The sequence below is a fragment of the Xiphophorus couchianus genome, chromosome 18 (assembly GCF_001444195.1).
Source record: "Xiphophorus couchianus chromosome 18, X_couchianus-1.0, whole genome shotgun sequence".
NCBI lineage: Eukaryota > Metazoa > Chordata > Actinopteri > Cyprinodontiformes > Poeciliidae > Xiphophorus > Xiphophorus couchianus.
Window position 1 is genome coordinate 9,154,663 of NC_040245.1, and position 13,136 is coordinate 9,167,798.

Sequence of the window (13,136 nt, forward strand, 5' to 3'; positions counted from 1 at the left end):
TACTGAATATGAGAGGGAGAGAGAGAAGAGGGAAAAGAATGAGCACATCTCTGTCTAGGAGCATTAGCAGCGAGTCCGTTCTCTGTATCTCAATGAGGGGATTAGAGGGCTATTCATTAGAAAGCCTTTGATAGGTGGCTGTCTGAGTCTGTCCTATGCTGCTGCTAGCATCGTGGCAGGCAGGGAGACCAGGGTGAAGTGGAGGAACCCTGAATGCTAGTTTTTAACTGACTTTGTCTCTTTTTCTCCATTTTCCATTTCACCTCTGTGTCCTTATCCTCAGTATCGCTAGGATAGGTATTTTTTTAATTTGATATTCTTCAAACAGCAATAACAAAAGTTTGCTTTTTTACCACTGAGGAAATTTACTTCTGCAGGTTTACCTGAAATAATCTCAAAGCAAGACCTAACATTGATATTTACTATCAGTGTTATGCCTTTTAAAAGCATTTACAATTTGATCGCTGAAAAATATCCACGTCCTTGTGTAATTATGAACAAACAAATTTGACTTTCTTGCCAAAAATATTACCGAGAAACTTCAATAAATGCAAATGTTTAACACAAAATGAGTGATTGCATAAAAATGTCCCTCCTTTCAAGTTAATATTTAGAAGCTGCACGTTTGGCTCGTGGAAACAAATTCTCCTCCAGGATTCTCTATAATTTGCTGTTTTTCTATTTTTTTCAATTTGTACCTGTCCCCACAGCATGCTGCTGCAACCACCATGCTTCACAGTGAGGATGGTGTGCCTGTGGTGATGTGAAGAGTTGCATGGAATCTTGTCTGAAGGTCAAAGAGCTCCATTTTGAAACGTTTTATTGAGCTACTGCTGGGATGCTGAACGGTCGCTCTAAACTGATGTTGTCTGGTGGTGAGATATTGCTGACCAAGTGATCAAACTGGTTACTTACTAAGAAAACCCTACACCCCTTTATTCACATTTAAACTATGATCTCCCCTTTCAAAATATTTGAAAAATGTCACATTATTTGCTAAATATGTGCACTATTGCAAACCCTAAAAATAGTAGCAAGGGAAAATAAAGAAATGTAAGCTTCAGAAAACTACAACATTTAGGAACCTTCTTTACTGTGCAATTGCTTATTCCTCCACTTGGAATCTTTCTCTGTTTTGATTCTGTTTCTCTTTGTTCAGCCGAAAGCATTTCAGAAGACTAACTCCTGTGAAACACCCCCACCTGTCAGTGTGTGATGTTTCCACTGACAAGTCATAGGCTTTACATTCAGCCCAGAGCATCATTGACGCAAATGGAAAGATAATAGTTGCCTGCGTAAGCTCATACTCACCCCTAACAGTGACATATGGTTTAGATTGCTCTCCAGAAGTTTACTGAAAGTACACACGCCGCTGTAAAAATGATGAGAAAATAAAACCCCCGGCACGGGAAAGCAAAGAAATGTCTGATTTCTCCGCTCCTCCTCGAGTCCTTCCCCAACACCTACTTCTCCCACTTTGGCTCTAACCTCAGAAACTCAGGCCTGGGCCATGGGAGGGAGAGGAAGAGGGGCAGTGAGGATGAAGGAGAAGATGTTGTCAGCTGAAGGAGAGGAAAACTAAGGATTGATTAGAAGAACGAGCTGGGGAATTGCTTTGATCCGTGCCTTTTAATAAATCTGTCAGAGTGAAAAAGCAGGACTCCATGAGACAGGAAGAGAATGATCAGCTCACTGAGGTCTTAACCAGGTGATGTTCACTTCTTCTTCATCTCTTCATCATCTTCCAGCACAGTCCTCTGTGGATTCTCTCTGTATTCGTCTACTGTAGCATCTAAAAGTTCATACAGCATTTTTTGTACTGTTACAAAGTAAAGTGGTTTAAGCATACATCGAATTTAACTTTAGTCTCTTCAACTGAGAGATTGAGAAAAGTGGATTGTACACTGCAATAGATCCTCGTGGAAATCTACGATGGTGTAAAACTGATAGTGAAATAAACATTATAAAATGAATTATTTTGTCACAGCCACAATATTTATGATGGGCAGATTACTTATTACTTCATTTACTACTTCTGTCCCGAGCAGCTCCTTCTCAGGACTTGCTCTTATTGGAAAATTAACCAAAAATATCCAGAAAGACTCTGTGTAAACTCAGTACAACAAGATTTAGTTCCTTCCAAAATCATGTTGTACCTATGGCGAAAGACTGACGTGTGGAACTCAATGTGAAGAATAGAGAGAAAGAAAAATTATTTTGTTAGCTAGTTAGTCCTCAGTTTTCTCCATCCTCTTCTGCACCCTTAAGATCAGATCCTTCAGGTTCTTCTCGTTTTGTAAACCAGCTAAAGTACTGACACCTTTCTTTGATTTAAAATCCACATCGGAATATCAAAGAACGACAAACCCAACCATGTAAAGCAGGAGTATTGGCCACACACATGCAGATCCCTGCAACTGGAAGAAACCACATTTATGGATTGTGTTTGCTATTGTTTCATACCAATGCTAGTTTATGGCGACACCATGACTCCCAGTTGGAGAGTAAATGCTGGGTAAGATGGATGTGTGGTCCCATGCGAGTGTGTGTGTGTGTGTGTTTTGTTATGGCACTTCCCGTTGGCAGGCCATATAACTCAGGTTAATGTTATCTTATTTCACACAGCTCAGAGACAACCTCAGGGAGGATATCATTTGGAGCGCTCTTATTGCTTTTCATTAGGCTAATGTGATGGATGGAGGAATATTTACAACAGGGAAGAGGCGTACTCACTCACACACACGTACACTATACTGAAGACCTCGTATAGGTTTGAGTGGGAATTTGTAGTCCATTTTAGAGTTAACCTCACTGACAAGACAGAACATCCGAACTGTCCACCCACAGCGGGGACTGCATAAATAACCCACCTGATGTATTGATCAGGATGTTTGCACATTTCACCAGAGAAACAGGAGGAGGATTTACAGCACTGCCTACAAGACTGTTGGTATGAACCTTGACTCAGTGGTTGAGCTACTATAAATACTGTATTGTACTGTAGGGACATTTTATATAACGAAACAGCTTTAAACTCCTCTAAATATTGCATTTTCCTATGACACTTTTGGACAGATTTATCAAATGGAGTTCTTCCTATATACATGTAAACCTGTTGCAGGACTTTTTAAAATATAATCTCATGAAAACTCTTTCAACAAAAAGTACAACATAATTGTGAGGAGAAAGCAAAATGGTTCTCATTCTTGCCGTAAAGGCTGACCTGCACTTTGAGCTTCTGCCCTCATTACGGGTGGTCTTCCTTCCCACATGGATCAGATTCTTTCCTATTCACTTGTCTGTTGATAGAAAGACAATATTTAGCTGGCACTCTGGCCGCCACCGAACCCATTCTCGCTATCTGTTTAATTTTACTTTGCCTTTCTGCTTGGAGTTTCTGTATTCCTGCTCTTCTCCATCTGCCATCCAGGCTGTGAGGAGGCCGCTGACGTTCTCGTCCTTTCTTCTCCTCCTTACAGTAAACACCTGCACTCGCTTCGAATGGAAAAAAAACCCAGGATGAATAGTTCTGCTGAAAGAATGCTGACAGCTCCGAAGCGATCCATTTCACACGCACAAATGCTGAGAAGGTGCAGGGGGTCAGGCATCTGTTAGCATACGTGTATCTGTGTTTGTGTGCACAGGAAGCAGGGATGGAGAGCAGTCTCCATCATTACCAGTCATTAAGATTTTCATGGCAACATTTCAGTTTTTGTCATCAATCAAATGTTGTTCAAAAATAAAAGTACATTGTTAATGTCATGGTTTTCCCATTTAGCCTGTGACTTTTAAAAGTTTTAATATGGAATAACTTGTGCTACATCATCAGGCAAAATGTTGGTGATTCATTATTGCCTTTTAATAAACATCATTTCTACAACCCAACAGGGCTGTGTCTTTGTTTTATGCGTTTCAGCTCATTAAGTACAACTCATTTGTGTTTTTGGGTTCCAAGGCAAACAGTAAGATTTAAATGTGATTTCCCTCCTGCAGGCAGCACGAACATTCAGTCTTAGAAGAAAACCAACATGGGAAAACTCAAACCTCCTGCACATATCTGTAAAATATGTTGCTCTTACCTTTTTTCCACATGTATCTCACCTTTGCACGGAGCCGGAGTCACGCGAGAAGGCAGAAACTGAGGTGGACTTTGAATGGCAGCAGTTTGACTTAAAAGTGAGGTAAGGAAAGGAAAAACAGACATTTGTTAAACAGCCTTCTCCGTGATCACATGTGGTAATCACAAAATTATGGTTTAATAAATTACCCCTCGTTTCCCACGATTGCTAGGGGTGTTTTTACAATGAAGGCCAAATAAAATAAAACTGAAGCATTTCATGCAAAAGATAGAATTCAACAGTTATTTCAACTAGACAGCTTCTGTTTTGTTTTTATATATATATGGTTTCTTAGCAAAACCAGCTGGTATCCACACCTGCTATCGTCTAGCAATGCAGATTTTTTTAATTCAGGTGTTGGGACTGGCTAGTGTCTCTAATTTCTATGCTGTTTCATATAGATGAGCCAGTTTTATGGGAAACAACTTGCTATTGGTAAAGTGACAGGATTCGGTTGCTGCTTCTTTTGTGGTTTTTAGAAAAAAAAGTGAAACCTTAGAATCTATAAAGCTTCTTCTTGGATCTCAGACTCTGGAGGATCAGCCTGTTACTGTTGAAATCCACCTGAAGACTGAGAAACATTTATTTGGCTTTACAATTTTTGAGCTTGTCGAAAAAAGAAAGTGAATAGGGTCTTCCTGAATACAGCAGTGTTCTGCAGGCAATGCAAGCAAGAAATTATCAGATGAATATGACATGCCTGGAGCAATACTGATGAGTGTGTGAATGTGTTAAAGTCCATTTTCATTTTAACTTCACGTAGAAAACCTTAAACATCAAATGATTAGAGCTACACAGGTGTTCTCTCTTAGCAGGTTGAAAGCTCTTCCAATCCAGCAGACGTGTGCCGACTGGGTTTGACTGACATCTCTATGGTTCTGCTGTTTCTTTAGTCACACCTGTTAGGGCAGGACAGGTAATACCTGGATCACTCTTGATGTATGATGCGAAATAATCTCTCATCTTGGACATATTTCACTAAAGAGGTTTTGGAGTCCCTCAAAAACAAGAATGACAGGATTCAGGTCTGCCTGGTGCAGGAGGGCCTGGCTTACTGTACTTTGGCTTTCTATTGTTCTTATAATCCCTTATCTCGAAATTATATTACAATATTTTGATAAAATGCTTCAATAAGGAGAAAAAACAGTGTAACAAATCACTTACTTATTTAATAGTTATTTAAAATTGCATAGCCTGTGCATTGCTGCCTTCTAATAAAAGTGTTATCCTTTCATCAACTGTAAAAGGAAATCGTCAACTTAAACAAAGGTTTCCAAAAATCCATCTGGGTGTAATGAACCTGTGTTTCACTTAGTGTTAAAGTTCCTGAAATAAATAGACTTTTCAATAATATTCCAAATTATTGACTGAATCTGCTGTTGCTCTTTCTGCAGACATAGAAGACGACTTCTAGAGTGCCATCTTGTATTCTGTCTATCATTCTTTCTCTCCTTTCCTTTTACAAACTCCTTTAAACCTTTATCCCAACATTTCTCTCTGCTTTTCTGTATCCGTGCTCATTACAAAATAAACCAAAAGCTATTTCACATAGAGTTATATATCTGTATCTCTACCAAGTGGAGCATCATATAGCAAAAGCCATCATGTGCCACTTTTGAAAGTAAAACTGTTGAGCTTCTCCTTGCACTCAGACAACAATTCTGAGTGAGACGCTGCCAGACAGGACATGCTTAAAAAAACAAACAAAAAAAACAAGCGGTGCTGACCAAAGACACTTTTACATGAACCAAGGGAGAAATTCAGACTATGTGTGCTGAGTCACCTCGGTTAATGCCGGGATATATGGACACTGGCCTCTTCATTTTGGCAGTGAGCACTCAGAACAGTCACAGATATGATATACAGCAGCTCTTAATACACTCACTGGCTCTCAAATATGTAATGGAGCAAATTAATGTGCTGGTTTCAGACAAAGACACCCAGAATTGAAAACCAATTTAATCAACCTTTGTCTAGTGCTGTCATTTTTCTCCCTTCTACCATCAGCTGCCTGCTTTCTGCTCACCCTTGGCTCTCGAAAAAGGAAAAACGATGATGAGAGTGGGAGTCTGTAAGTGTGGACAGGACTTGTGCAGCCGGGAAGAATGCTCAATCCTTAGCTTTTGCTGCCTGGAATTCATTGCAGCTTCATTTGTTAGATTCCTGTTGCATTATGGTAATATGGTGCAGTTCTCATCTTTGGCACAAAGTTCCAGCAAAAACAGGCCTAATTTTCCACGGGGAGTTTTCAACTTGTCATGTATCATTATCGATTGGAAAGTGTTGAGTTCAAGGCTGAATCCCGATTGGATTTTATGTTTTCATCCACCCCCCCCCAAAATAACCTGATTTAGCTCTTAATATCCATCCCTTGGAACGGATTAATGTCAGTGAAGGATGAGGAGAAATCCTCCATGAAGCAAAAGGTTTCTTGTAATCAGGATCTTGTGAGGGAGAAAGACTTGAGTGCTCAATCAGAGGATTAAAAGGAGCCGTTCTTTCCTCATAGTGACCCAGTGAAGATCAGCTGAACATTTGATAGAGACAGAAATGACACACTGCTTCTCATTCTTCATTCCTCTCTCATTCAGCAAGTATTCATCAGAGTCTCTTTCAGCTCGGTCACATACATCACCCACTCATCTCCCAGCTGCACTGTGCTTCATTCTGCTCCCTCTTTTTTAACTTTGACACTCATAGGAAATGCATCACATTGATACCAGATACTGCTCTAATAGCTTCAGTAGACCTGCTGAATCTGGCTGGGCTAGAGTGCAACACATTAATAGCATGCTGCAGAGTGACCCCTGTGGTGCCTTCATGTTACTGGTCTTTTGCCGGGAGTGTGCTGCTGCCTTTCCTCCATCTGCTGCCCTGGCTCCTCATCCTGTATCCCAGTGACCTCCACGCTAACTTTAACCGTCGCCACCTGATGGCTGCCTTCTTCTGCGTGACAGGACTAGTTACCTGAAGGACATCCTTACGTCAGCAGTGTGTGATCAAAAACTGCTGTTTATTTAGGCACAAAAACACAGTAAGACAAGTTTCAAATGATCAGTCGCAACAGTTTAAAACTGCTGGATAATATCAGTTCATCACGCTGCAGAGCACGACATTTAATCCACCTCTCGAACACAAACTGCACACGTTAAAATGATGTCACATAGTTTCTCAGTCATGCACTGCAGACTTTCTGCGTCTGACTACCCAGTCTTCCATGAAAAACAACTCAGAATCCAAAAACCCGGGTGCAGAGACTGCATGTATTACCAGGGTGTGGAGTGCTGAATTTCCTTTACTTAAATATGCTTTTATAAAAAAAAAATTTCTAAATAATTTAAGTGTTTCAGAAAAGATAAAAATACAATTATTTTAAGTTTAATCTCATTCTTCCATGGACACAATTTCGATATATAATATCCAAATGATAAATCTTGTGAGAACCAATATAATGCACAATAATTAAATATGTGCCTAATATATTATTATTATTATTATTATTATATTAGTAGCAGTGCTTTGCTGCTAATTGTCAACACTACAACAAGTAGTTTTAATTAAGTAGGACAGTAGACTTTGACAACCTTAACATGTAGATGTGATGTAGAGTTTGGTGTGTTTTGGTTCAGCTATAAAATAAGAAAAGGCGACCCACATCATGAGCAGAGCAGACCAAACACCGCTGTGTTAGGTTGGCTAATGGCAGGGATAGTTAATCTAAGACACGAATCACTTATTAATAATCACAAAACAAACATCAAGCCTAAAAGCATAATACTGTAATGGATTGAATGTTCTCTTCTTTGTGTGGGAAATATTCAAGTGCGTTTTGGTGTTGAATCCTGAAACAGTGGCGTTGTTGTAAGTCGCTATGGCAACGAGTCTGTCCGTCTGTGTGTAGAGTAGCCGACAGAGTGAGAAAAAGTGGGTTTGAGTTGTTCTTCAAAGGTTTTTCTGCATTAATTTCCCTTTTCTGTGGCACACTGCACTCAATTAATAATACCTACATCGCCAGGTTTCATTTAGTTGACAAAATCGTTGTACTGTGACAATGCAGCTCTGGAAGCCATGTAAATGTATAATCTTTTTGCCCTCCAGCGTTGTGCGCATGCGCAAAATTTTTAAATAGTAATAATAATGTAAACAATAACATGCAAGGGGTTCATATGTATAAATAAGACATTTTTTTCACCCAAATTCATACTCTTAAATTGATTCATGATCTTTAGATATCAATTTTTTATTTTTTTATAATTATGCCAGAGATATGAATAATTGTGTGCTTGAATGGTAATGCGTGTACATCAGAAGGGGAAAGGTCACCTTACCCACCTGTTGTCTTTCATTCCTCTCCATCTTGTTCTCATTTTTCCACTCAGTTGAATTTTCTGCCTGGCACTATCACTGGAACTAGAACAGCATCAAAACACATTAGAAGGAAGAACTGAGGTACCCACAATAATCTGTTGTGAACTCCCACCACCATCATCCTCCTCTCTTCCCTTTTGAGTTTTTGTTTTCTTCTTTCCAATGAAGGAAATCACTTTTAACTCTTGTAAGAATGGGACTGCTTTGTTGAGAAATTGCAACAGAGGAAAACTAAAAGATAAATTATCAACGGGCGAGAAAGAGAGGAAGGCAGACAGTAAACAAAAGACAGGAAGAATGAAAGAGTTAGACAAAGAAGAGGAAGAGAAAGGATAAAAGGGATTTCCCAAATGGAAACGTAGAGATTCTGGGGATGGATAGTATAGGCTGAAGCTTGTCATCTTGCTTTAAACTAAAACTGGTTCCGTTGGGTAACAGTGAATTATTAGAGGCTCTGACATTTTAAGGTATTAAAAGGAATGAAATCATGCTATCCCTTATATCCTACTCACATTTACAATGGCATTTCCAAGCGTAATACAGTTGTGAACATATAATAGAGCTGCAGAAACAGCTTAAATAACCAGGTCATACTCATGTTAATAAAATTACTTTTTAAAATTATTTCTAACATTAAAATTTTAATTATATGCACTGGTTAAACCCTTTTTGTCAAAATCAAAAATAGGAGAAAAAGGGCAAAGCAAACAACCGGCTCCCTCATTTTCATCATCTGTTGTTTTCTCATTGTTTTGTTCATTCATTTTGGATTTGTTCATTCTCCTTGAATTTTCAGGAAAACCTTGTTCACTTTATTTTCACAGTGATCTTTCAGATGAGTTTACTTCCTGTTTCAGTTTCAGTCAAATGTCCTGCAGCTTTAGGTGTTTATTTGCTCTCAGTGTATGTAAGACCACAGTTTTCAATGGTCACATTCATTTGTTGCATATCCGTATTATTACTCAGGGCTCTAGTTTTATTTATTCCAGTTGCGTGATTGAAATTAAACTCATCGTGAACCCTACAACTTGGAAATTTGCTGCAGGCCCGGGTTTGCTTCCTACTTCACACTATTTTATGGTATTTATACACATGTGCATTGTTTGTAGGGTTTGTTTGGATTTCATGAAGTGAGATTTTGTGAGCTTATTACAGGTAACAATTCACTAACCTGCAGTAGAAAGAAGTCATATAATTGAAAGCTAGTTTAAAGGTAAGTACATCATCCGACGGTTGACTGGTTGCCACCTATACTGCTGTATACTGTGTCAATGCACATACCATTGTGAGGCTTTTTCTCCATTGTTTACTCAATCCTGCCAACACTTACCATGGCCAAACACATTTAGGATGCCAGATAGGCTTTAAAGACCAACATCACTGTTTAACTCTCCATTGCTCTTGAGACAGAATCCAGAATACACACAGCTTCGCACCATAGATGTAGAGAATATCATCTTTTTTAAGAAAGTGAAGAATACAAAAAAAAAAACTCACTGGTGTACTCCTTGAAAATATTGGGTTTATATTGCCAGAATGGCTTCACAACTTTTGAAAACCAAACCATGTAGTGTAACTCAAAATATGGAACAAGGTTTCAACATTTTGACTGGAGGAGTTTGACATTTCTCTCCATCTCTCTGGTGTAGGTGTCATATTTAGTTTCTGGTCTCCATGGAGAGGAAAATGGCAGCAGGGGAGAGAGACATGAATAAATCTCTGAGGACCAGGCTGTCTGCTTAAGACTGGAGAGTGGCCGAAGTAGATAGTATTACACTGCACCCATGGGAGACAATGAGATATGACCAAAGGGATAAAGGGACTGTGTGTCCGACTGTGGTGGAGGAAAAAAGTGAGGTTGTGCTGGAAAGAAACAAAGATATATGGAGGAAGGTTTAGGAAACAGGGAAATAAAAAATGAACAGTTGACAGCAACCGTTTTAAAAAACTCTAGAATGGAAATATTTCAGTGTGCAGAACAGCTTTGACTTAACTTTTATAACGTGATTTACCTGCATGTTGTGGATAGCACGTTGACCTACTCCTACACTCCTGTAAAAGTTTAGTGCCAAACAGTTCCCATGCTCCTTCTCTCTCTTTTTGCCTCTCTTCAGCAGAGAGAGTGGCGGCATTGGTCTGAAGTGGCTTGTCAACGGTGCTAATGAATGGCGCCACTCTTACCAACCAGAGATGAGAGGGATGAGAAGGAAGGAAAGGTGAAAGAGAAGAGTGGACGCTGAAGAAGACGAAGCGAGTACGATGAGTGGAGCAGATCCTTGAAAGTGTGTGCAAGTGGAGCGTTATAGGAGGGTTTGGATATATTAAAAAAATTACAAGTGTTGCCAGATTGATTAAAAAGATGGGAAGAACGAGGGTGGAGATGAGTGGAAAGCATAGAGAGCTGGGGAAAGGAAAGAATGACGGGTGGAGGGGGCTGGGGGCTTTCTTATTATGTTTCCAGCTTTTGATTCTTGAAATAGAAAATGATCTCTATGAAAGATTTATCTAGTTTAAAGTAGGAACAAAGTTCTAAAATATAACTGAGCAAAGAGGGGCTTTGGAAAGTACAGATTATCGTAAGACATTCAATCTATACTGCAAAGTGCAGAATTAATAACCATTTAACAGAAAAAGGAATAAGATCATTTTGATGTCTATTTCTCTATTAAAACAACAGCATTGATGGTAAGAGTAGAAATCAGTTCAGTAATCTATACAGGAAGTATTCTAGTTTTTGTGTCTGGTTCAAAATGCCTGTAGCAAATTAGTATGCATCTCTACAGCAATATAGAGTTGCAGATAGATAAGTGTAACACATTAGGATTGGCAATATGCTAGCAAATTCCTGGTTAATGCCAAATGTACATTTAGGTTTAAAAGTAGTCTTAAGTTTATTATTATTTTTTTTTTTGAATGAACAAACTTTTATTAAGGTTTTGGAGTGACCCAGCCAGGGTTCTGGCTTGAATCTGTAAAGCAGCGGAAGATTAGGATGTTGGCAAGTACTCTTTCCAAGGTCAAAATCAAAAAACTCACAAAGATCACTGGAATAACTTGAAATTGAAAAAAAGTAATAGCGGATACAAATTTACTGAAAATTTTGAAATGTGATTCAACAAAATCATTAGAATTAGAATAATAAAACAGGCCTGGACAAAAATGATAGTACTTCTAGAAAGGTTTGAGAAAAACAATTAGCTACAATACATAGTGATAAGCCACAAAGGTTCTGGGAGAACATCCTTCAGGCAGATGAGACAGAACTGGAGCTTTTTGGCAAAGGCACATCAACTCTATGTTCAAACGTAAAAATGAAGCATGCCAAGAAAAGAACATTGCCCCTACTGTGAATAATGGAGGCGACTCGGTTATGTTATGGGGCTGCTTTGTTGCATCTGGCACAGGGTGTCTTGAATCTCTTCAGGGTACGATGAAATCTCCAGACTGTCGAGGCATTCTGGACAGAATTTGCTGCCTCCTGACTAAGAAAACACTGAACTTTTACTCCTGTACTGCTGATGTTTCATTTGTGATTTTATTTTATAAATAAATGAAAAGAATGGCTTTGTCACAGTTTTAAAAACTGAGTGAAACCTCAAGAGGACACACATTCACAACCCATATCTTCTGCAGTTTGTCAGGCTCTAAGGACCACAGTTGAGAGCATCACGCATGTAGAGAAAACTGTGATATCACATTTGTCTAGAGAAGGAGGGAGAGAAAAATGGATGGAAGGAGGAAATGAAAAAGGCCATAGTGTGTTAGTTTTAAATGCTCCCAGAACATTGTGAGCCTTTGAAATGGACAGTATGATCCATTCGCTGTAATAAGGGTTATGGTTTTCTCTTCGGGGGGTGGAAAGAGCAACAGCCTGCTGGGGCGACAATTCGAGCCAGCTATCAGGTTCCTCCTGTTTGACTTTCTGTCATATTCATTACCTCTCTGTCTATCTGCATAAGCTTTGACTTCTGTCCTATCAAATCACTTTATATTAATTGGGGTCAGTGAAGAATTGAATACTGCTCATATGGACTAATTTAGATGTCTATTCTACCTGACAGGCAGGGGGAGCGGATTTTTGTGCTATTAATCCTTGTTGAGTTTTCTGTCCTGCTAATACAGAGTGACCTATCAGGATTAGGCACTTGCATTTTCTCTCTTTAGAACACTTTGAAATGAGGATTCCTTTTTTACAGTCTATTACGAAGGAAATTACTGGCCTCTGACAGGCTAAGGATGTTTTTCATACAAACAGCCCTTTCACCTCTTCTGCTGCTGCTTCTGGTTTCCCTCCTTTTCTCTACCTCATTACCCTTTAATACACCCCCACTCCCACCGTACCCCCTTCCTTTGAGCTAGCACACACTCTGCCAAGCCACCATGATGTATAAGGTTTGTTTGGTTGTGCATTGGAGGCCATATGTTCTCTTTGTGGCTAAAGTTTCTCTTATCCTGCCTTTGCAGAAAAGTGAGAAGGGAGTCTGGGCCCATTGTCGGCCGGCTCTCTGGAAGGTTATGGAGCGGCAGTGAACGGGGGGAGAGGGATGAACTGGAGGCAGCGGAGGAGGCAGATAAATTCTAACAGGGGGCTCTTTCTATTGTCAGCACAATTACAAAACCAAGAAAATAAATTATAGTCTGCATTTGTCT

The 13,136-nt window shown here is 39.4% G+C and overlaps 2 long non-coding RNA genes across 3 annotated transcripts in view; both read right to left on the minus strand.

Moving 5' to 3' along the window:
* Positions 1–1,613: 1,613 nt before the first annotated feature.
* On the minus strand, positions 1,614–3,301 carry LOC114161310 (uncharacterized). The gene is made up of 2 exons (XR_003598985.1): positions 3,224–3,301; positions 1,614–1,792 (listed from the first exon to the last, which is right to left on the minus strand). It is a non-coding gene; the product is annotated as an uncharacterized LOC114161310 (long non-coding RNA).
* An 81-nt stretch (positions 3,302–3,382) lies between these two features.
* Positions 3,383–13,136, minus strand: part of LOC114161309 (uncharacterized) — an 81,737-nt gene continuing 71,983 nt past the window's right edge. For both annotated transcript variants that reach the window (XR_003598984.1, XR_003598983.1), the window contains 3 exons: positions 8,451–8,528; positions 4,102–4,169; positions 3,383–3,495 (listed from right to left, as the gene is read on the minus strand). This is a non-coding gene — a long non-coding RNA (uncharacterized LOC114161309). The remainder of the gene's footprint in view (positions 3,496–4,101; positions 4,170–8,450; positions 8,529–13,136) is intronic.